Genomic DNA, 24,606 nt, shown 5'->3' on the forward strand with positions numbered 1-24,606 from the left:
TTTCTAATGAATGAATCTACCTGAAAAGGTCAGGTATGAATTCATTAACTATATCAATAAATTTTTCGAAAGTACCCTTAACATACCTGGAAATGAACAGATTCAATAATGACGAATTATTCAATTCAGTTTGATTGTTCATAAAATATTGAGAGTTTTTTGGTTTATTTATTTCCATACTCTCCAACAGGTTAAGTTTCAATCCGTTTTTCTGGAAATGAAGTGGCTTGTATTCATGGTTGACCTCATGTTCCCCTGTGATTCAATGAGGGGCATATGTGGAATTCATTTTTTCATTCTGGAAACTATTTTGGTGTTCATTTGAGCGGGGTTTGAACGTTCTTCCAGTTTGACCTATATAAAACATCGGACATGACCCACATGATAATTTATACACTCCCAATTTTTATGAAACTGAATTTTTATTTTTGTTATTCTTAATGTGCATTCCTAAGTTGTTGGTTTTGAAAGCAATATTTACACCTTTGCTGTGCAGAAAATCTGAAATATTTGTAGTGGTTTGGCGTAATTAGGTTAGGATTCTATAACTTTTATTCTCTTCTCTTCGAATCGGGTAAACTTCCTTTAAAGCTTGGCAGTATAACTTTTTGATAATAAAGAATGTATCAGACTGCTATCGTAATCATTGTTGACGGTTATTTGTTTCATTATCATCTGTATGATAAATGTGCCCTTGTTTTCAATAAAGTACTGAACATGATAAAACAAATAGCCGTTAACAATGATTACGATAGAAGTCTAATACCTACATTCTTTATTATCAAAAAAGTTATACAGTCAAGCTTTGAAGTTTACCCAATTCGAGGACAAGAGGATAAAAGTTATAGAACTTCAATCTACTTAGGTCAACCCTCTACAAATATTTCAGATTTTCAAAACCAACAACTTAGGCATGCACATTAAGTTCAGTTTCAGAAATTCGAGAATGCATAAATTATCATGAGGGTCATGTCCGATGTTTTATGTAGGTCAAACTGAAAGAACGTTCAAAGCCCGCATAGATAAACACAAATATAATTTGCAGGATGGAAAAATAAATTCCACATATGCCACTCATTTAATCACAGAGGGACATGAGTTCAACCATGGATACAAGCCCCTCCATTTCCAGAAGAAAGGTTTGAAACTCAACCTGTTGGAGAGTATGGAAATAAACAAATTCCAAAACTGTCAACGATCAAACTGAATTGAATAATTCGTCATTATTGAGTCTGTTCATTTCCAGATAAAAGTAGTTAGGTATATTTAAGGTACTTTCGAAAAATGTATTCATATAGTGAATGAATTCATAACTGACCTTTTCACGTAGATTCATTGATTAGAAAGTAAGCATACGAGTAGGTAATATGTTAGAGTATAAAATGGTTGTAATTTAGAAGTAACATTTAGTTTACGCTTGAGTAAGCTATTGTATAGCGAAACACGTGATCAGGATTTTGTAAAACCCTCAATTGTGAAAATCACACATTGAACTGTAATAATTAGTTTTCTTATGAAACAGCTACAAGATTTATAATAGAATGTATGTATGTAGTATTCAAAGAAAAATAAGTCCTGGATGATAATAATTAGGTGATGGAAATAAGAAGATTAGTTCTAATTGAAGGATTTTCGAGTGTTTTCAGAAAACTGATCGTAGACTTTGATGACTGACTGATTTCGTAGTGTACGGTGAAACTCAAGTTACTCAGTTTTCTATATGATATTACAGATCAGAACCACTGCATCTTATTGGGGTTGGATTCTGCTTTTTTATCGTTCAATTGTCGATCATGAAAGAGAATTCATTGATATTGTGTTAGCTGCAAGTTCAGCCAATTCTATATTGCATCAAGTCTTCCGGATTTACGTTCAAATGATTGTAGAACCTCTTCTATTGTAGAATAGCATACCATACTCTGCATATAATTCGTTATCACCATTCAGTGCTATTCGAGATATGGTATTGATATAAGTTGAAAATAGTTTTGGGGGGCTGGAGGGGAACCGTGCGCTCCCCCTTTCAACTTCACTCAGATGACCGCAAAGACCATTGACGCTCATTTTTTTTCAACTCTATCATTCAAATAACTTATTCTTCCCGTTCATTTCATATAGTTTTCTATGAAATATAAAATCTAATGCCTTCCGCTGGTCAAGCGACATCACTAAGTGAATTTTTCTTTCACCAATTTTCATTTACTAATTCGTTCCTGTTTGGGTTGGATCAAAAACATTCGGAACAGTTTCCTTTAGCGAGTTCATTGTCCTCACGTATTTGTCGCACTTTGCTCGAATGTCGTGCTCGATGTTCTTTCTGAACCTCATCCAGCACCGAACATACATCGCCCTCTATTGGGGATCATCGAAAATAAATAGAGATGTTACCGCCGAGCCCAAAGTTCGTCTACTGCCTACAAAAATCACAAGCGCTGCAATCAGGAGTGCAATCGACTTTGTTTTGATCCTATTTCCAAAAGAGGGGCGTTCACCAGTAACGAGAGCATCCTATCTATAAGTTATTCTGTGAGGTGTGACGACCCAGTTAATCGATAAAGGGATTTGGGTTATGCTTTGATGATCCATTCTATGACTATATTGGCCAACTAACACTGCCCTGAAAAACTCTATCAATGTAATTGTAATATGTTGGTGATTTTAAATAATCTGGTGACAGTTTAGGGGTTATTCCCATCGAAATCCCATCAAGTTTTACAGCAAAAGAATGTACTTACTAGACTTCAATACATGACCATAAATCGGTACTCATAACAAGCATTTTCAACATTGAAATTTTTTTCAGAAAATCATAAACTAAAATAAACTGAGACATTCAACATATCAAAAATTCGGATTACAAAAATAAGTTTTTTTTTATTATTTTTTTTATTACTTTCTGATTGATTCGGCCGTCACCTGTAATTTCACAAATTACACCTAACGATTTGATCTTCATAAACTTTATTTTCAAAAACAATATCACGACATTTTTTGCTTGCTTGCTTTTTTGCAGTAACTGACATAATAAAAGTTTATTCTATTACATACTCTGATTTTTATCTACCCCACGTAATCATAAGTGAGAGATACCTACTGTAATACTTCTTCGATCATAATTACCAAAAGCACCTACTCAAAGTTTCATACTTGAAGTACATCCTCGAATTATGAATACGTAGAGCATACTATATCAATAATACATTGTCGGTTTCTAAGAAAACACGTTCAGTAATAGTGATCTATTTAAATTCAACTGGTCATTCAGTAAAATGTTCGAATTTTCAAGTTCATTAATTTCTATTGCTTTCAAATAATTCAGCTTCAAACCTTTATTTTCTATGTGTAAAATTTCAAAATCTCCGTTAAAGATATAATTTTCTTCTAAAATATATGATTTGAATATGTTGAACTTGTTTCCTCATTTACATAGCTCATGTGATGTTCTTGAATGCAATTCATAATTGTTCTGCCAGTTTGACCAATATATACCTTATGACAAGTTCCACAATTTGATTTATATACTCCTGATTTCTGAGTTTGGATGTAAATATTGAAACTAGTCCTAAGGAATATATTGATCAAACTGGAAGAACATTTAGGAACCGCATTCAAGAACATTATATGATATATGTCATCAGTTCGGACTTCCATTGAAATACCTGAAAAAAAAAATTAAAAAGATCAACCGAAAATGACCATTTTATTAAACAAAAATTACAAAGAAATAACATACAAGCAACAACCAAAAAAATAAAAAATTGAAATAATAATATAAGCTGAAAATTAAAAAAATTGAAAAATATTATTAACAAAAAATGAAGAATCAATATTAAAGGATTCCAAACCAAGTTACGTCACGACGCTTCGATTGTTAGTATCCACGATCATCTTCGGGTGATAACTGGGATTTCAAATCAATTTATATTATATTAGACAGTGGAAGTCCGAACTGATGAAATACACCACGAAACATTGTCAACCACCTTCAAACAAACATCATATGAGATATGTAAATGAAAAAACAAGTTTGCCATACTCAAATCATCTTTCAGAAGAAAATAATATCTTTAACGGAGATTTAAAAATTTCACACAAAAAATTATTGTTTGAGCCTCAAACCCTTAGGTGTAGGGTGTGTTAGTTCATCGAGTTGATATTATTGTTTTCTGCTTCAGGATATAATTTTGACAAATAATCATACACCAAGCTCAGTAGATCGAATGATTTGAGATAAAATCCCTTGAACCACAGACTCGGTATTTTATCAACATATTAGGAAGTCAAGCTCAGCAAAATGTAAGTATTTGCACATATTTCAACCGACCTAACTTGATGCACCCGAAATATAATCATTGATTATTATTCTCATGAAGAATCAAATTTGTTCAATTCCGAATTGTTGATTTCAAATAATTTTAGCTATATACGTTGAAATGAAAAACGCAGAAATCATTTATTATTTCAGTGTTTGAATAATAATTTTCTGCGTAAGAATCTTTCTTTAGATTATCATTGGGACTGTCATTGAATATCACAGTGTTTATATACCGCATGTCATCTAAAAAAAAATACTTTCATTGTCCAGAAGTAAATGACATAGATTTTGGTGTAGTGCCCATTGAGTTACAATATAGTATTGAAATTGAATCCAGAAAATGGTTTTTATTAAAGGAAATGGATATGGATATATAGATATTCCTTTTCATATTACTTTCATGAAAAATTTCAGAAAAGGAAAAGTGATCAATTTTTCATTCAAGTTAGATATTCATATTGAAAAACGGTTCAGGTGCCAAATTATTGTTTTCGAGAAATGGTTGAAAATAAATGATTTTATTTGTTAAATCAAATAAAATGATTTGAAACATGTATCAAAAAGCTGCTTAATTCATTTTGAAATTGATTTTTTCAAACTATCTACTAATCGATGAAACTAATCGATGAAAAAACCGATGTTTCTTTCAGGCATTTCTGGTGTTTGTTCCATTCATTTCCATCACTTTCAAATATATTTCATCAAATTTTTTAAATGCCATGAATCCACATTCGTGAACATATAGGAGTCAAAAAACAACACTATCAAAATCATAGAAATATGATCGGTTGATTCTTTATTCGATTATATGACTAATCGAACATGTAGTAATGAAGGAATTATTAATTACCTTGTATCAACATTATGAAGATGATTTTCTCCTCAAATACCATTCTCACAATAATGTTCTTTCCTCTGGTACACCCAAACTATGATCTCAATTCACTTTTCGAAATATCTAAGTATATCAGTTGATAAATATCATAAGAGTTATTGTATGAAACTTAATAATGATCGGTGACGTGATTGGTTCATGTGGAAGCGAAAATATTATTTTCAACTGTTTGGCGGTTGGTCCTCTTTTTTGTATCATAATCCAATTGCTGCTGATTCTGCCTTCTTCTGATATTTTTCAATTAGGACAGAAAATACTCTTTCATTACTTTTTACGTTATCAAATTTTAGATGACTTTTTTCTATTATCTAGTATGTTCAATATTACTTGTCAGTAACGAGCCTTCTACGAATGTAGGAAAATGCATAGGTATATATTTTCACTTGATAAATATATGTATATTTTCGTTTTTCATAATTGCTACGAAATTAAAGAACTTTTCGTATCGGACTAGAAGTTATCAGCAAGGATTCTGAAAAGTGTCACTTAATATATGAAAATTACAAAAATGGTATTCATAAATTTTATTCTGTTTGGGGAACTCTTACTTCACGGTAGAGTTGTTATCAATTTTCCATTATGTTGTTTCTTGAAACTAGACGCGATGAATATATTTAAAATTTTTCATTGGAAATATAAAGCCATGTACCATGAATCATAACAAATAAAATACTGACAAATTCAGTAACAAATTATTCAGTTGTTGAAAAAAGTCATATTCTTCTCGAAGTTGACAATGGATCAGAAATAACTGAGGCATTTATATTTCCGTTGGCATTCGATAATTGATTTTCAATTACATATTTGCATTTTCTCAACTAAATCATCAATTCTGAAAAATGAAATTCATTTGCACGTACAAACTTGAATAAAGAGCAAATTGGTGAAAAATAGAAATAATAGTCATTCATACAGTTTTGCTCAATAAATATTATCGATAAAAAAAAATTAATAACTTCGAAAAGAATCGCATATCTTAGAAATATAATATAAACAAAAGTTCCTTCATTAGTTCCGTTAATTTTTTTATCCTACACGCTTATTATTTTGTTGAAAATGATCAGAAATTGCTGTGAAAATGGATGGATCAAACACCTATTTTCTGTTAAAATAGAAATAGATTCAATCAATAAAAACCTTTTCAACCACGTGTTCAACGTTATTTTTTCATTATGAAAACTGCTTCAATTTCAAGTATGTCATTGAATAATTTGTAACTTTGGCAAGAAATTCAAAAATTTATCGGATATTGATCGGGTTCCCCTGTTACTCGAAGAAGTAAACTCATTTAACTATAAAAAGTGGCAATTAGGTTTGACATAGGTATTTTTGAGGATTACAATCGATTACTGTGATGATAATATTTTTGCTTCCTCAAGACTTAATGAAAAAATACATGCCAAAGCTCAAATAATACATTATACTCGCCCTACTAGAATAACAGAACTAAATTGTACAACTGTAGCAATACAATGATCCCTACTATGCCACTCAACACTGCTTGACCTATCCCACTCCCAAGCCTGGAGGAAATGAAACTTGCTAGTTTTTTATGCAGGAGCTCTTCTGCATTATCAAAATTTCTGGAATATAGGTCAACCCTGAATATTTCGGGTTACCAAACACGAGGTGACGTACACTTTTGTTACTTTCATAGAGAAAAGGTATAACTTTGAAGGCACGCCCCTCTGGATGTATAATACAGCAGTGTTTCATGTCCATGAATTATAACACCCATTCATTCTACTTATCTCATTTGATGATATATAAATTACAACTGCTATGAAACATTGATGATGCTACTGAATAATAAAAGTTCAAAGTTCTATTTCTGTATCTCTAGTTTCAAATGTTTTTCAATTCTCTAAGTCATGCACTCTCAAAACTTATCAAAACATTTTTCGTTAACTTACCTTATGTCAATAAACATTTAAGCTGCGAGTTAGTCTTTTCACTCTATAAACGTTATATAAAATTTTTCAGAAAACACACTAATAAAATATAAATCTTCTATTCTAGGCAACCATAAACATTGAACATCTTTAATTCATTTATCATTTAGGGTTTTTATTATACAGTTAACATTCAACATTTAGTTATTTATATTTTATGATTGTTTAGTTTATTCAGTGTTTGATTAAATGTCGCACCTATATTTTCTCGTCCTGTGGAAAAAATGTGAAAATGGTTACCCTGATGCATGATGTTTAAATAAATGAAAGAACATCTCATAGTTGTAAGTTTATTAAAAAATAATACATTCATGTAACGTAGCTAACTGCACAAAAAAATCATTCAACACAACCAAAGCGAAAAAATCTAGTCACTTTCCGTGTAGTATGGTAAAAATATAACAACAAAGCCTTTATATACAGCTCTATTCTAAAAAATCTGAGTGAAGGAGTGTACCTTGAACCAGTTATACATAGCATTTACTTTTATGGGGGTAAAAATGTTTTATACGGAATCACAGCACTGCAGGATGAATCACATTATTTTTAGGGTTTTAGGAGACACTTTCGTGAAACTGAAAGATTGAGCATGAGTAATTTGTTAATTATGTATCGGGTACGGGCGTACACCTCGCTGGGAAGTTCGCGATTTTGCCGTCAGGACAGCGGATGGCACTACTTGTCACTATTCAGAGAGCTTCTGAAGTGGAGAGGTTCAGGATCCTTCGGAGATATTCGGATAGCGAACGCTGGGTCAGGATGAAAGGAGAGGTACGTGAAAATATTGCGTAGGGCAAACCCTTTTCGTGACAGTCAGGACGTGTAGTTATTTATATAGTGAATGCTGAGCTGATAATTAATTTCATGGAAAAATAGCTATGAGAGCCTTTCTTTTCTAAAAACTAGTCCATCTCAAAATGAACTGAAACTTTTCAGAAAATGAAAATTACAAATTGAACAGGATCTATGATGTGCTGGTTTTGCAATGAATACCTAGTGGTTTACTAATCGAATGGTAAAACTATTCAAAACCCCACATAATCCCAAATCAAAAACGATGTAACAAATTCAACAAATTTGAGCAAATATTGTTTAGTCAACTGCGTCACATTTCTCGCAATAATACAATAAATATAAAAAAGAAATATAAAGAACAATATAATATAAATAAAGAACAATATAATCTGATGAAGGAAAACCAAAAGTTATATATAAAATATCCCCAAGTTTCAATCTACTCAATTCCAATCATCTATTCAATAAATATAAATGAAACTTTTGGGAAAGAAAGTGTTTGGCTCTTAACTACTCCACCCTGATACAAAAGAATGTAGGGATTTTTCAAAGAAAGGAAGGAAGCAATCAATTTTGAAAGAAGTAACTCCGAAGAGGGCTTTTTCTTCCAGTTTGTGTCTGAAAGTTACTTCTTCACATGATCTACACATCTATGTAAAGGGTTACTTCTTTTAGTATGAATTGCTTCATTCCTTTTTTGGGAAGATTCCCACATTTTTTTATCAAGATGGAGTAGTAGGAAGCAAGAAAAATTTCTCAAAAATTAATCACTACCAAAAATATAACCCTTACAATTTGAACAAGATTCCTTTGGCTGGGATTTAATAAAATATAAGTGAATGAATGTCATTACGATGCCGTCGATGACATAAGTAGATCAAACTTATAAGTGATATGAAGTCGTGATTATATGAATGAATTGTGTGTTTTTTCTTATAATGTTATTCAGATTGGTACTGAAGAGCCCTAAGGCAAGTGTCTTACGGCGAAACATCGATGTCTACCACTGAGGATGACAGTGTTCCATGAAAGAAAAATTTTAACTTTTCATTCAGTATATTGTGTAGGAATCCTGTGAATGATATCTGATTCAATTCCATAACGAATATTTGGAATACAAAATGAGTAGAAAAAGTATTTTTTGTATAATTTAGTGTTTATATGAAAGTATTTGTTTCGAAACAATGATTCTTTCGTGTAATTCAATATTGATATGAAAGTAGCTGTTTCAGGATGGCTTTTTCTTTCAGTTTGTGTCTGAAAGTTGACACTTTGCATGATCTACACATCTATGTATAGAATTACTTTTCTTTAAATTGATTACTTCCTTCCTTTCTTTGGAATATTCCAACATTTTTTTGTATAAAGATGGAGTGGTAGAAAGCCAAAAGTTTCCTTTCCCAAAAATCGATTACTCATAAAAATATAACCCTTTGGATATAAATAAAACATATCAAGACTGAACGATGTTTTCTAACAGAAATAGTAAAATAATTGTAATTACAGTTAGAGTTCTAGTCCGTTTGTGGAACCAGAAACAGAACAGAGGTTATTTCACTAATTCAGTAATTCTTCTCTCATATTGAATGAATTCTGGAAATATCTTTCAATTTTAGATAAATAAATAGTAATTTACAATTGTCAAGAAAACTGAAAATCAACATCAGATACTTGGTGTGCTTGAACATGTCAAACAAAAAATATATGTTTGAATATGTTTAAAATATGTTTCGTTTTTTTTCAACCAGCTATCGCAACCCTACGAACAACAACCCTCAGAAATCGAAACTTGTGCAAGCTAAGGACTAACGAGGTTTTACCTTTTAACGTGTGATTCCTAACACGGGTTGGAAGATAGCAAGTGAAAATAGATCGTACAGCCTGGGGCTTGAACCGTCGACTCACACATCGGCCAACTGACAGAGTGAACAAAGCACCCTCGTCGAACCACCCGGCTACCGACCGACCATCGAGGACTCTCTTTCACTGTCTCGAATGATTTCATCATCAAACCTAGTGTTTCTTCTTAGTTTCATAAGAAATTTCCATTATTGAATATAATTTGAATAAAAAATGTCTATAAACTGTAGTGTAATCATTATTGGTAAAACTTCCAACGGTAATATCAGCCGAGTTATTTTCTATTTTATCCCAATTCAAAACGTTAGTTTGTGTCATTTCTTATATTAGATCAATGCAAAGTCCCACGAACTGTTCCATTCTACTTCCATCACTCTCCATCCAGAAAAGTACAATGGTTGAGTCAGACCATATAATTTTTTCATCAGTCTTGTCTTCCAATGTGTTTCAAAAAGATTTTCGAAGTACAATTTTCATTAAAGTAATTCGAAAACTCAAATATGGGATGGAAATAGTCCTAATGGAATAGTCTTCATGGGTACTATTGTACGAGCATTGATCAACACAGAGCTGCAATATATGCAGCTGCAATATATGCAGCTCTGTGTTGTCTGATGAGAAAGTAGGTATGTGAATAACATATTGGCATGGAAATTACTTTTCCCTATTCGAGTCTCATTTTGTCAGAATATCCCATGGGAGATTTTCACCTATCTTTCCTCAATCTGGAAAATGAACGAAGCTAAATCAATAGAAATTGTTATAAAATGGTACTTCAACACAAAAATTCACTACTTTATATGAACCACTATCGAATTCATATATTTTGCCTACAAATTGGAAGGAATTATTGTTTTAATCAGCTATCATGTTAACGTGTCGAGAAATAATCCTCTTCCGTTCTCAAAATCCAAATACCTACATTCACTTATAAAAAAAACCAATTTCGAAAAAATTCCTCTTAAAAATATAACCCTTTCGATATTAATCTGTTTCTGTTTAAAATATGTTTTTCCGTTAATCAGCTGTCGCCCCCATACGAACGACAATTCTCAAAAGTTGAGAACTTGTGCGAGCTGAGGACTAACGAGGTCTTACCTTTTAACGTGTGATTCCTAACACGGGTTGGAAGATAGCAAGTGAAAATAGATCGTACTGCCTGGGGCTTGAACCGTCGACTCATACATCGGCCAACTGACAGAGTGAACAAAGCACCCTCGTCGAACCACCCGGCTACCGACCGACCATCGAGAACTCTCTTTCAATGTCTCGAATGATTTCATCATCAAACCTAGTGTTTCTTCTGAGTTTCCTTCAGAAATCAAGATTTCTATGAACGGTAGTGTCATCATTATTGGTATAATTTCCAATGGTGATATGAGCCGGATTATTTTCTATTTTAATCCAATTGAAAACGTTAGTATGTGTCATTTATTGTATTATTCCAATACGAAGTTCTACGAACAGTTCCATTCTCCTTCCATCACTGTCCATCCAGAAAAGTACAATGGTTGAGTCAGACCTTACAATTTTTTCATCTGTTTAATCTTTCAATGTGTTTGAAATAGATTCTGGAAATCAAAATACCTACATTCACTTATGAAAAACGCAAATTTCGAAAGAATAAAGTGTCTGACAATAATAGTACGTTTAGTTGACCAACTTAAATTTATTAAGTTTCTGAGGAATTGGTAAACGTCCATAATGTAATTGGTTGTGGTTTCCATTAGGTTTTTTCAAAAATGTCGTCCGTTTTAATGTCATATGTTAATGTAGGTCCATATTTCAATAATAATCCATTCTACTGTGTCGGGGTGTATACTGATCAATAGAGAATTGTCTACTCTCTACATAGATGCTGTTAATTTTTACCATATTCTAATTGTTTGCCTTTTTTCAGTTCACTACAATATGATATCATTGAGTGATTTCTGGCAAATTTTCTCTACGAATTCAAAATGAAAGAAAGCGCTGCGGAAACAGCCAAAAAAATTAACCAGGAATTTGGCAATGATAATGTATGTAAATGAACATACTGTTCGAAGTTGATTTTTGAAATTTCAATACGGATATTATAGCCTCTGAAATGAGCCCCAAAGCGGTCGACATATAAGTAATCCAAGACGAGGATTTGAGGACGCTGGTGGAGATTCACCTATCACAAACGATGTGTGGGATGGTGAAAGAACTGGGCGTCAGCTCCCATGCGGTGTTTGATTCTTTGAAGGTAGTTGACAATGTTTCATGGTTAATTTCATCAGTTTGGATGATATGATATGATATGAAATGATTTGAAATACCTGAAAAAACAGAACAATTAAAAACTTAAAATGAATAGCTAAAAATAACAATTATATTAACTCACCACCAGTCGTGTGGTCAAAAGTTACGCGATAGGTCGCGTGTTACATTTCATCTAACGTAACGTGATTGAATACTAATGTTGAAAAAAATAACATTCTAAGTGGAAATTAAAAACGAATGTTGCTCCAATAATGAAAAATAACAAATACACAGTGCAAAATGTTTCAATTAGCAAACACCTACAGAAAAAAAATTCACTAATTTTATAAGTACCAGTAATATTTTGAAATTCACTACATTAGACTCAATTATCTTCTTCGATATTACAATGAAGACAGGTGAATACAGTAACAGCCGTGTGTTCATTGCAAATTGATTTTGAACATATTGTACATCGCCTTTTCGAGAACCTATTTTTGCCTACTGCGCAAAAATGTCATCGTACCGTCTCTTCCGGTTGAACTGATGCAGTATGTCCACGAAAAGACTGCTGACCTGAAACATTTTTTATTTTCTGTTGCAGAGGTATTGACAAAGTTTTCAGGCAAGATCGCCTCAGAATTAGGGATTTGGTCAGTGCTTTCACTAGATCTGTCAAATAGGTTCTTCTCACCATTTTGTGATTAGTGTTCCTGTAATATATTATTTGTGAGTTTATTCCAGCAATATTGAGCAATGCACAGAATACAGTGAACGGCCATCTATTGCTCACTCTTGCACACGAATATTCTATTTTCATTCTATCAATAACATCAACTCCTCCTTTTGTCAAGTTATAAAATGTTATAACCGAAGGTTTCATCCGATTGCCAGTTTCTGTGTCTATTTCGTCATTCATCGTCATCATGGAAAGTTGAAATCATTAGTACATTTTTGTTTTTCTTTGGAACATAGGGTGTTATCATGCATTTGTTTTGATTTTGTCCCCAAGCAAACATGCTGCTTTTTATTGGTCGGATATTTGTTTGCAAGAGAATAGGAGGCAATTCTCATTTATTATTTCTAATAGTGCCAACTATAGTTAAACGTTTGCTAAAGGAATGGAAGTGAAGTAATTGCATGCAGTTACATTTCTACCTGTACCACTGAGGTGTCTAAGCATTCGCTTCACTACACTTCCAGCGTCGTTATTGACCTTGTAAGGGCCATCGGGTTGTTTACCTGCATAAATTTCAATATTATGTGTATAGAATACACTAGCATCTACAACAGCCTGAATTTTTAACAGGTTTATTTGCTATGTATTGCCGAAACTTGAATTTTCCTTGAAATGCGTCAAGCATTTCGTCTATTGTTATATATTCGCCAACTGAGTAGTTTTGTACACATTTCCCGGTAAACTGTTCCACTATATATCTCACTGAAGCCAGGTTGTATTCTTTAGCTCTTTCTTTACGTGAATCTCCATCATCAAATCTAAGAGCACTCACCAAAGTATGACAACTGCGTTGCGACATTGTAGCTGCAAAGTATTCTGAAGCCGTGCCATCTGTTTTCCACAAATCGTCGGTGTTTAGGTGTGGAGCTTTTTTTACACCAGCTAAATATAATATTCCCAAAAACACATTTATTTCATCATAATCGGTAGCAAGGCAATCTCTTTCTCTGCCAAAAAAAGCGTCTCACAACATAAAATTTTCTACTATATAATCAGTCGCTTGTTAGTTACTAGCTAACATTTGGACACTACCTTCTACAAACACGATTTATTCAAAACTGGTCTTGCACTTCAAGAAATAATATTAATAGGGTACATTTTTAAGAAGGCATACCTGAGAGTACAAAGTCATAAAATTACTACAGTATACAATGTGTTCCATGAAGTAAAATTGTTAGATAAAATCTAACAACGCGACCGATGGCGGGTTACGAAACCCTGAAATTAAATTACAATGAAATTAAATGCAAGCAAAAATTTTAACAATCGAACAGAAACGAAGAAAATAAAAATTGAAATATTCATAACATCTCCATCATTGTTGTGGGTCTCCTCTCTTGAATTTATAAGTTTAACAACCCCAAGAATTTTCAGTGGTGAATTTCAAAGTTGGCATCCTGGTTCGCCCAACTACCTGTCTATCAAATAATTGTCATTACTTCTGATAAAACCGAGTTTTCAAACTTCACATTTCAGTTTTATACTTGATAATGGGGTCAAACCCGAAACCGGTCGTATAAATAAAATCAACTAGTGATAATAACACAAAAGTGTTTTCATTCGTTTCATTGAAGTGATCATTTATATTGAATTGATTGAGTATTCACGAAAATATTATAGTTCAAGTAGTCTCATAAAAATGGACATTACTTTGAAAACACCCTTACATTTGTCTAGTTAAATAACCCTTTGACATTCTTGCTAGTCGTTATGGCCTCAAGTTGAGAGGCAAGTGTCACCAAAAGCTGTAGCTATAACTTACATTTAGTAATTATCCTTTGTTTTCTTCTAGGAGTTTTGATCTTCCTGATTCATCGTAATAAGATGAAAAACCTCTGACATTTCTGCGAAAACCAATTTTCGGGCGAAAATGTTGTCAATACCAGATACCAAGTTAATTCAATTAGAACGACATAAAAATTGAACTTTGATTCATTATGGTTAATTCAAACAAACATCGGCAAATAAAATTGCCAGCCAATACTTTCCAGATCACGTGCATATTTCATTTTTGGGAATGAAATGAGTGAAAATTGGCCTATTTCACGCTGTATACAGGGTGTTTCAAATTCGATCCTCACCATTGGGATCTCATAAACTATGAGAGATGCGAAGATGGTTAAATTGGAACAAAGTTGAGCATTTACTTGACTAACAATATGCCGTTGAGAAAGTTCTGAAACTCCGAGTATATCCGGAGATATCCGGAAAAAACAGATATTTCGGAAAATAGTTTTCATTTTTTTCTGGCTTTATTTTTCAAAGGATTTGAAATTTGAAAGATTGGAGATGTTGAAAAAAAAATCTTATCATAATGGGTTTTGACTTCAATGTTTCTAGATTTGACTTTCAATTTGTCACACTCAATGACATTTTGATATTGTACAAGTGAAAAATGGCTTTCACGAATGAAGGAAAAAGAGATATGATACACATTAATTTCGAATACGTTAGAAACAGTGTTAGGACATCGGAAATGTATTTAAACTCGTATCCCGAAAGATGACAACCAAATCAAACGTTCAAGTTATTTGATCAAAATCTCCGAGTTTGGTTCATTTGAAAAGAAGAGGAAAAAATACGGAAGCAGAATAAACAATAAAAATTTGATAAATGAGGTGTGTATCGGGTAAATTAGACATTGTGTATTTTTAAATGGAAATAGAACTTTGAACAGGTAACAATAATTAAGTAAAATGTAAAGACAAAAGTAAATCACAGCAAATGCTCAAAATGCTGGCCTTGTTCATGATGACACAATTGTACCCTTCTTCGAATATTATTCACTACACAATCAATTTCCCTCTTCCTCAATCTTCCGAGTATACCCTAGTATACATTTCCGATGTCCTAACACTGTTTCTATCGTATTTGTAATAAATTTGTATCATATATCTTTTTTTTTTCATTCGTTGAAGCCATTTATCGCCAAAAATTCAATGACTCATACAATAATAAAATGTTATTGAGTATAACAAATTAAAAGTCAAATTTAGGAACATCAAACTAAAAGCCTGTTGTGATAAGAATTTTTTCTCCAATTGTTCGAATGAGAATGATATCTTATGATACATCATTGAAAAGGTGAAATCTGGTTGTATTCAAAACAGGAAAAATCCAATGTAGCGGTCATAAGAAAAAATAAAGCTGATGATGCTAGCCGGTAGACGAAACGACGGATAGCAAATCTGAAAACACCACTATGTAGCAGGGAAAAAGTGGAAATGTGGAATTGCAATTTACTCTCGAATCCTTGGAAAAATGAAGCCAGAAAAAATGAAAACCATTTTCCGAAATTTCTGTTTTTCCTGATATCTCCGCATATACTGGTAATTTCAGAACTTTCTCAACGGCATTTGTTAATCAGGTAAATGCGCAACTTTGCCCCAATTAACCATCTTTGTATCTTTCATAATTTCCGAGATCACAATGGTGAGGATCGAATCTGAAACACCCTGTATAAATAAATATCAAAAATTATTCATTCAAAAAAAGTGCACCGGATACAAAAACTATAATGAAGATACCATAACATGCAGAAATTATAAAAAAGTTGTTTTGGGTGAACTCAGCAATTAAATATCAAAATAGATTTCAATAGATAAAATTTGAGGATATTCATCATGATTTTTTTTCTGTCGTACATATAAAATATTCATTGCCACATTAAACAATCGAAACGATTTTCTAATATTTTTTATTCTCATCAACAACAAAATACAGGGAATAACTATGACTTCATAGCTTCACCTTGACTCTCGAAGATATAAATCGTGCAATAAGTAATTCATTTAACACCAACTTGATTGTGTATATAATTATCTGCATCAAGAAAAACATCCGTTATTTCTTTGTTGAGACCAGGATTCTGCAATGTGATTATTGTTCTGGGAATATTCGGGAGTCCACTTTATATGAATTATTTATTGAGAAGTAGATATGAGGACTGAAATACTTAAACAATATGACATTTCTCTGCTCATGCATTCATATCATTTTTATGATTTCTTATTATTCATATAACATCATCGATAATTAGGCATGAATAAAATTTTTGATGTAAAATACGCTAAAGATAATGACACTAACGAATCTCTTTTATAATCAATCATACAGAATGCCAACTGATTTTGTAGCAAATGCTATTTCGTGTTTTTTTTTTTTCATATACGCGAGTATAATTCATGGTTCATTCTGTGTCGAAAATATGTTTTGAGTACTTTGGGGTACTTTTATGAGTTCTTCTCATGAAACAGACACAAATTGATATCAAATTTGATACCTATAATACTACTATGTATGCATATCATGCATACAAAAACTACCAAACGGATTTCATGGTTTTCACCAATGGACGAAGTGATTTAAGAGGAAGGTTGAATATATAATTTATTGATATTTTGAGTGAATTTGTTGAAATTTGACAAGAGAAGTCGATTTGGTGGTGCTACCCGGGAAGTTTTCATCCAAAACGATGTTCAATCTCTTTGAGATATGACAAATCAATCCACTACATATTGTTCTTCTTCCATAAATCTACAAAAAATATGCAATGATAAATTTTCATTTTTTGAGGTTATCATATTCATTTTAGGAAGATTTAACAGATTTTCTCAAGTCTGGATTCCTGGCCATACTGGCCTAGAAGGCAATGAGGCTGTTGACTGCTTCGCAAAGGAAGATGCTGCAAGCAGCTTCATCAGACCACAACCTGTCACTTGCATTGTTTTAGGCTTTGCCAAACAAAGATTGAACACCTCGATGGCAAGGAGATGTATGGACTTCTGGCAGCATCTTCCAGGATTTGCTCACTCCAAGGCGTTTATTCATCCTTTGAAGCTTGATACCAAACAGTTGTTGGACTACTACAGTAGGGATAAACTACGATGTTTTTCAGGCCTTCTTACAGGTCACTGTCTTTGATTATCATATGCAGAGACTCGGACTGTCAGAAGACAGTGTGAGTCGCCTCTGTTTGGAAAATGATGAAACAGCACAGCACATACTTTGTGCCTGCCCAGCTAGGGCCGAATCTGGTTTGAGTTCGGCAGAGCTGTACTCATAGCATCTGACCTGAAAGACCACTCACCATACAAATCGGCTTCGTTAGGAGGCTGGATTTATTTGGTCGAATGTGAATAGGTGGAAGGCCGAATAGACCCACTCACTTTGGACCTAACCTAACCCAACTATATTCATTTTCATGAGTGGCAATCTGAACGAAAGATGCAAATTCATCTTCATCAAATGAATTACGCTCAACTTGTTGTTACGGGTTCAATCATACTGATACCTCCTAGTTGACTCATAACTTCAATAAAGCTCTCGAAAATTAAAACATTTCAAAATGTATTAAATCATCCAGGATGGATAACTTGAAGTCACTCGATGATATTGCACAGCAGACAAATAACTGAAATAAAGCCATATTTTTAGATGTTCAATCAGCACAAGAAGTACTTTACCCACTGTGAATGCTTTTTTCATTCAAGATACCAGTTTAGTTCATTGTGAATTTCCAAACAGAGTTATCTGTTTTATCGCCATTCCTTAATTTTCCATTTTCATATAGGCTAGTTTGTTATTGTTTATCTAGAGGTTATCTGAAGGATCCAACCCTGCTAAATATTCAAAATTTGACAGAAAGGATGTCATTCATCTTCAGTATTCTCAACTTTGATAACATGTTACTAATATCCCTAGTTTGACCTCCAGAATTTATCTCTGTTTCCTTTCCATTTTTATTGGGGGCTTATCAAAGTGGAACATGTGGTTCTGATTTTCTCTATTTATAGAGGATTTTCCGAGTCTGAAAAATTAAAATTAGTTGTAAAACCATCTAGAAAATTGTCATAGGATTGATATTTCAACTACCCAGTGTAGATTTCGGGTTTTAACTAACCTTAAAAGTTTCCTGACGAAACTCTCTCCGAAACCACCCTCCATCGAAGGTCTCTTTTCGTTTAGTACCTTGTTTTAAGTTTTATCTGTACGAAGGATACTTCCAGCTCCCACATCACTATATCCTATAGCCATACACCAATTTAGCTATCATGCATGTTTAGAACTTTGCTTTACACCTAACCGCTTGGAGACAGCTTCATCCCTGCTTATTAGATAGAGCTTGCTTGATTTCCTCTGCGAGTTAAAGTATAGACTTTCTTCAATCCTGATAAACTGAACGGACCTTCTATAGAAAGCCATTGTTGGGAATTGCAAAAGAAAGGACAACCTACTAAGGAATATACAAGTAGGATCTACTTCATTTATTAATTTTGCCTTGCACAACTTTTGTTCCTTTTTAACATATAAGGAACATTTCATATCACCAAGAATACTTAGAAAACTAAATACTTACCAAGACGTCTGTGAACCAATAGTATATATACTAACGCGGAAAACATTCGTGAATAATATTAATCTTGTATTACGTGAAGCATCTATTGCATTTATAACTGCAATTGCATATGCACCATACTGCACATATTCAGACATTTGACAGTTTCAATTTGTGAATATAGAATCGATCAGCTGATCGACCGTGGATCCATAGAGTTCAAGAATATGTTCAATCCGATCCGATATACCGATGGCCTTAACTTTCGGGAATTCTATCCAGGGTTACATTGTTTCGTGAAAAGCGAACTTACCCAATGAGGGAAGTTAATAAGAATATTGTTTTTGATATCTTTAGTGTCAAATAATTTATTTTACGCACCAACCCTCTACCGGCTAACTAATTTTGATTTTAGAGTTTTGATTTTGAGTTAGTTTAATTACGCCTCGATAATTTGATTTTCCATCTTATTATTGTGGGCGTAACACTGTGACGAAGAAAAATTTGCAATTACGATGGTTTTGTTTCAAGCGTTTTAATTTCTTGTTGCCTTTGGGTAGATACGTACTTGCGTATTTTGAAACTTAAACTAATAGTCCTGAACATACTTCTATTAGTTTGAAGGTGATTGACAATGTTTCATAATGAATTTCACTAGTTCGGACATACATTGTCTAATATATAAAATGATTTTAAATCCCTGAGACACCTAAAAGAGAAGAATTAAAAAATGAATAGCTGAAAATAAAAATTATATCAAGCAAACACCTGAAATGAAATAACAGTGGAATAAAATACAAGTGAAAATAGAACAATTCAACAAAAATTGAATAAAAATAAAGAAATTAAAAAAAACAAATACAAAGTTAAGAAATTCCAAGCCACGTTAGTTCACGACGTTTCGATTGTTGGTATCTACAATTGTCTTTGGGTGATGACTGTCATCACGTCGTGAACTAACGTGGCTTGGAATCTCTTAACTTTGTATTTGTTTTTTTTTATTTTCTTTTTTTATTTGATTTTTGTTCAATTGTTCTATTTTTACTTGTATTTTATTTCACTGTATTTCACTAGTTCGGACTTCCATTGTCTACTATATAAAATGATTTGAAATCCCTGAAACAACTAAAAAAGAAGAATTGAAAAAGAATAGCTAAAAAATAACAATTATATTAACCAAAATAAACCTGAAATGAAATAATAGTGAAATAAAATACAAGTAAAAATAGAACAATTGAATAAATAAAGAAATGTCACGTTAGTTCACGACGTTTCAATTGTTAGTACTACAATCGTCTTCGGGTGATGACTGGACTGATTCCTCCGAGAGATGACTATTTATAGGTCGTTCGAGTACTTTCACTTATCCCCGCTTTCCATTTTCCGCTTCACTGGTCCCGTGGGAGATGACCGTTTTGGCGGGAGTTGGCCATTTTTCGCCTGATGATGGGTTTTCATATGTTGCGTATTACTACGCTGACTTGGCTGAATACATTGTTGGACAACATGTATGCGGCTTCCTTGAATTTTCTCCTAAACCAATGTTCCTCTCTGTGCAAGATCTCAGCTTGGAACCACTCGATGTTGTGTTGATGGGTCCAAACATGGTCTGCTATTCCTGATTTGCTGGTTTCCCCTCGCTGTGTGTGTTTCTTGTGCTCGGCAATGCGAACATTCAATGGCCTCTTAGTTTCATCAATATAGGATTTTCCGCTCTCACAAGGTATCCGGTGAATGCAATTCTTGGAATCGCGTTTGGTGGCCTGGTTTTCGTGAGGCTGCTATGGATAGTGTTACCGGATCTGAAGCAGGTTCTGATGTTGTACTTGGAACCAATTCTTCTTATCCTCTCCGATAATCCTCTGATGTAGGAAAGTGCAAGCACTGGTTGTGACGGCTTCTCTTCTTTGCGAGGCTCCTGCTGTCTTCTAGCCAAAGTCTTTTCTACCATCTCTTTGGAGTAGCCATTCCGTTAAAGATCATTTTTGATGATGTCTAGTTCCTTCTCGAGACCTTCCTTCGTATTACGGAGCCCAAAAGCACGGTCTAATAAAGTCTTGATGATTCCTTTTCTAGTCGATTGATGGTGGTTGGATTCGTGGTTCAGATACTGTCCCGTATGAGTGGATTTTCGGTATACAGATGATGAATAGATATTCATTGATGAATATCGATGTATTTGTATTTTATATTTACTTTTGTTTGAAAAATGAAGACTTTCCTTCACCCTGTGAGGTAAATTATTATTGAGTTCGATAATCATTTGCCCTATGCCAAGGATGACAGCTTTCGTCGTTTGACCGATCAAAATTTGTGCTTTTTGCAGCAAGTAGGCATGACAACAAAAGTTATATATTTTTTAATGGGATACCCAGTATATGAATACGTCATTTGATTCCATATTTTTTTGTTTTCGAATTCATCAGAGGTATACGTTACGAAAAACAGATATTTTACATATTATTTTATTTATTATTGTAACCACGAAAAAAATCATTTATTTACGTTCACTTACTCAATATATGTTCAATGTGAACAATGAAGCCTAAATTTTTTATTGAATAGAGGAGCCAAAAATATGTTTAAAATGATGACCATTTTCTGCAACATTTAATGTCAGTCTTTTTTTAAATGAATTCTGAACTTGTTTCAGCATATCCTCTGAGATTTTCCTAAAAGCTGTAGTGCAGTGTAGTAATAGTTTGTTTCCCAACCAAACTTAATCTGTTGATTCTTGTATACATTGAAGCATACTCTCTGTGTTTCAATATTCAAATGCATTCGAATCTTATTTATCTCTTTTTCGCATTGTTCACCATCGCTATTGGAAACAATACACAGAAAAAAGTCAGCGTTGTTATAACACTAGTTATTACAATAAGTACTTGTCCAAAGACGCCACATTTTAAACAAATAACAAAATTTTAAAGTAATTATAACTGCACTTATATCGAATTTCCACACTCAAATCGCGACCAGTTCGTGAACTGAACGCGACGTCGTTAACCATAACCACATTACCCGATTTCTATTCGTCATCTTAACATGGCTTCAAATTTAATTTCATGACTCTTCAGCCAATCATAAAACTCGGTTAGTAAAAATTATCCAATACGATCCACCAAGTCGACAATACACATGGACTAGTTTGCTGCCGGTTCATTTCTATGTATTGGTTTTTTAGCCTTAGAGTGTGCCGCCAACTTTAAGAGTGCACGAAATCGTTTACTTCGACTATACTTGAATGTTTCTAGTTCTCATGCATGTTCACCTAGTTCTAGTCAACAATCTTTGAACAGAAATGTTTCGAATGAATCTAGTGGTACTAGTGAAAATACTGTGGTTATTTTATCTGAGAGAATCATAAATAAACCTTTAAGATATAGAGAACAATTATTTTTTTTACTTTTGTAAAAGATAGATATGTTACATGTGTCGATTATATTATTGTCATGATACTTAGTATTCCACAAATCGAGTGGAAACTCGGGAATATTTGGAGACTGGCTGTAAATCAAATCATATAAAAGAACAATTCGTTCAGGTCAGTCTCAAATTACCTTCACTGTAGGTTAATGGACTATACCTATCAGAAAACAACTATTCCTATAGCTAATATCCGGATTATTCAATGAAGTTATTCCTGCATATGGTGTAGCCGATACAACTGCCGCAATCAATTTTCAATTTTTGGAACACTTATGCAGACCGGTTTCAGGCTGTTTGGCCATTCGTCAGTGCCAAGTAGAATCTATTATCAACATAAAGTCGATGATTTCCGATAATAGAAAATCGAATTCCTTCGGAGTATCATTTCTCGAACTAGGCTAAAGCGAACGACAAGCAACATGTTTGTCATTGCCCGATCTGCCTATGAATGACGTAACCAACCGCATATCTGAAATTTTCCCAAATGAAATCACCTACCCTGTAGGTTAATGGACTGACACCTATCAGAAAATATTCACTACACTGGCTAATCCCATGAAGGCCTTGGATTGTATCCGACAGGTATCAGTGCAGGATTCTTCACTGAAATTATAACCGCATATGTTTTTGGAGATACAACTGCCGCAATCGATTTTCGTATATTGGAAGACACTTGCAGATGGGGCGATGACAAACATGTTGTTTATCGTTCGTTTCAGCTCAGTTCTAAGAATGATACTCTAAAGGAATTCGATTTTCAATTTACGGAAACCATCGATGTTGATGTTAATGATAGACACTACGTTGCACTAACGAATGGCCAAACAACATAAAACCCGTCAATGTCGTGAAAGTGAAGTGGTCTGCATATTTCATTTTCGTTTCGTTGTCCATTGAGATTGGTCAGGTATTGAGTTCTGCCAAGAATTGTCTTTTTCGGTAGTTTGCGATTCTTGCCCCAGAAGTCTGCTTACTCTGTACATACACTTGTAAGTGCCGGCTGCTATCTTCTCTTCAGGTGTCTTCTGACCCTGATGAGCTTCATTACCTCCAGTCTTATATAATCCTAACTTCGAAGCCTTCGGGCCATAATGATTTTTTCAGTTTGTCCCAAGGGCCAATTTCTGCCCTTAACTATATTTCTAGACTAGGATAGTCGCAAAGTGCGTCACCTAAGCAAACTTACGCTTTTTTGCATTTCAATTATTATTGTGTATTGTGACACTTAACGACATCTAGCGGTGAGTAGTGGCACTATGTACTATATTTGTCAGCTACCCGCTAGGTGGCATTAGGCGTAATTAAATATTTGGAATTACCGCGTTGGTTCGAGAAAGTTCTGGTTCTAGCTAGTGTATTCCGATCACCTGGAGATCGCAGTAATAATTGCATATAAAAAGGCTAGCAGCGCAACTGCGAGTTAGTCTGCGTAGGAAAGGCGAAGGAAGCGAAACTGTATATTGTGAAATAGAGTAACCCCCGTCAATGAAAATATTTTGATTTGACTTATTTTTTTTATGTGTGATTTGTTAGTATGGAAAAGAAGCGAAAAATCGGCACTGAATGCAGATCGTTCCAAGAAAAATGGAACTTTCAGTATTTTTTGATTGAGTCCAGTAATGAGGCGCTATGTTTAATTTGTAATGGAACCATATCTGTTCTCAAAGACTATAACATTAAACGACACTATGAATCGAAACATCTTAAAAGTTACTCCAAGTATACAGGAAGTTTGCGGAAGGAAAAATTTGAAGCTTTGAAACGCGGACTCAAATCGCAGCTTTACCAAAGCGAATACTGAACAAGAGTCTGCAACTCGCGCCAGCTTTCGTGTGGCTCTTGAAATCCGAAAACGTGGCAAACCATTCACTGATGGAGAAATGATAAAAGAATGCTTGATTGCAGTAGCCGAAGAAATATGCCCCGAAAAGGTAAATTTATTTAAAATTGTCAGTTTGTCAGCAAACACCGTGGCTCGGAGGGTGCAAGACATCGCAGAAAATATATCATCTCAACTGTCTGACAAAAATGGACATCATGAGAGGTTTTCTCTAGCATTGG

General features: G+C 33.6%; 1 long non-coding RNA gene across 2 annotated transcripts; it reads right to left on the bottom strand.

Moving 5' to 3' along the window:
- Positions 1 to 16,283: 16,283 nt before the first annotated feature.
- On the bottom strand, positions 16,284 to 19,128 carry LOC141481794 (uncharacterized). Of its 2 annotated transcripts, none has more exons than XR_012465183.1 (3): positions 18,682 to 19,128; positions 18,249 to 18,588; positions 16,284 to 18,192 (listed from the first exon to the last, which is right to left on the bottom strand). It is a non-coding gene; the product is annotated as an uncharacterized lncRNA (long non-coding RNA). The 2 variants fall into 2 exon arrangements; XR_012465182.1 differs by having other exon boundaries at positions 18,245 to 18,588.
- Between the last annotated feature and the right edge of the window lie 5,478 nt (positions 19,129 to 24,606).

This window comes from Leptinotarsa decemlineata, unplaced genomic scaffold, assembly GCF_025532065.1.
Source record: "Leptinotarsa decemlineata unplaced genomic scaffold, Ldec_3_MD MMD2_tig00000505_RagTag_RagTag, whole genome shotgun sequence".
In the NCBI taxonomy this organism is placed as follows: domain Eukaryota; kingdom Metazoa; phylum Arthropoda; class Insecta; order Coleoptera; family Chrysomelidae; genus Leptinotarsa; species Leptinotarsa decemlineata.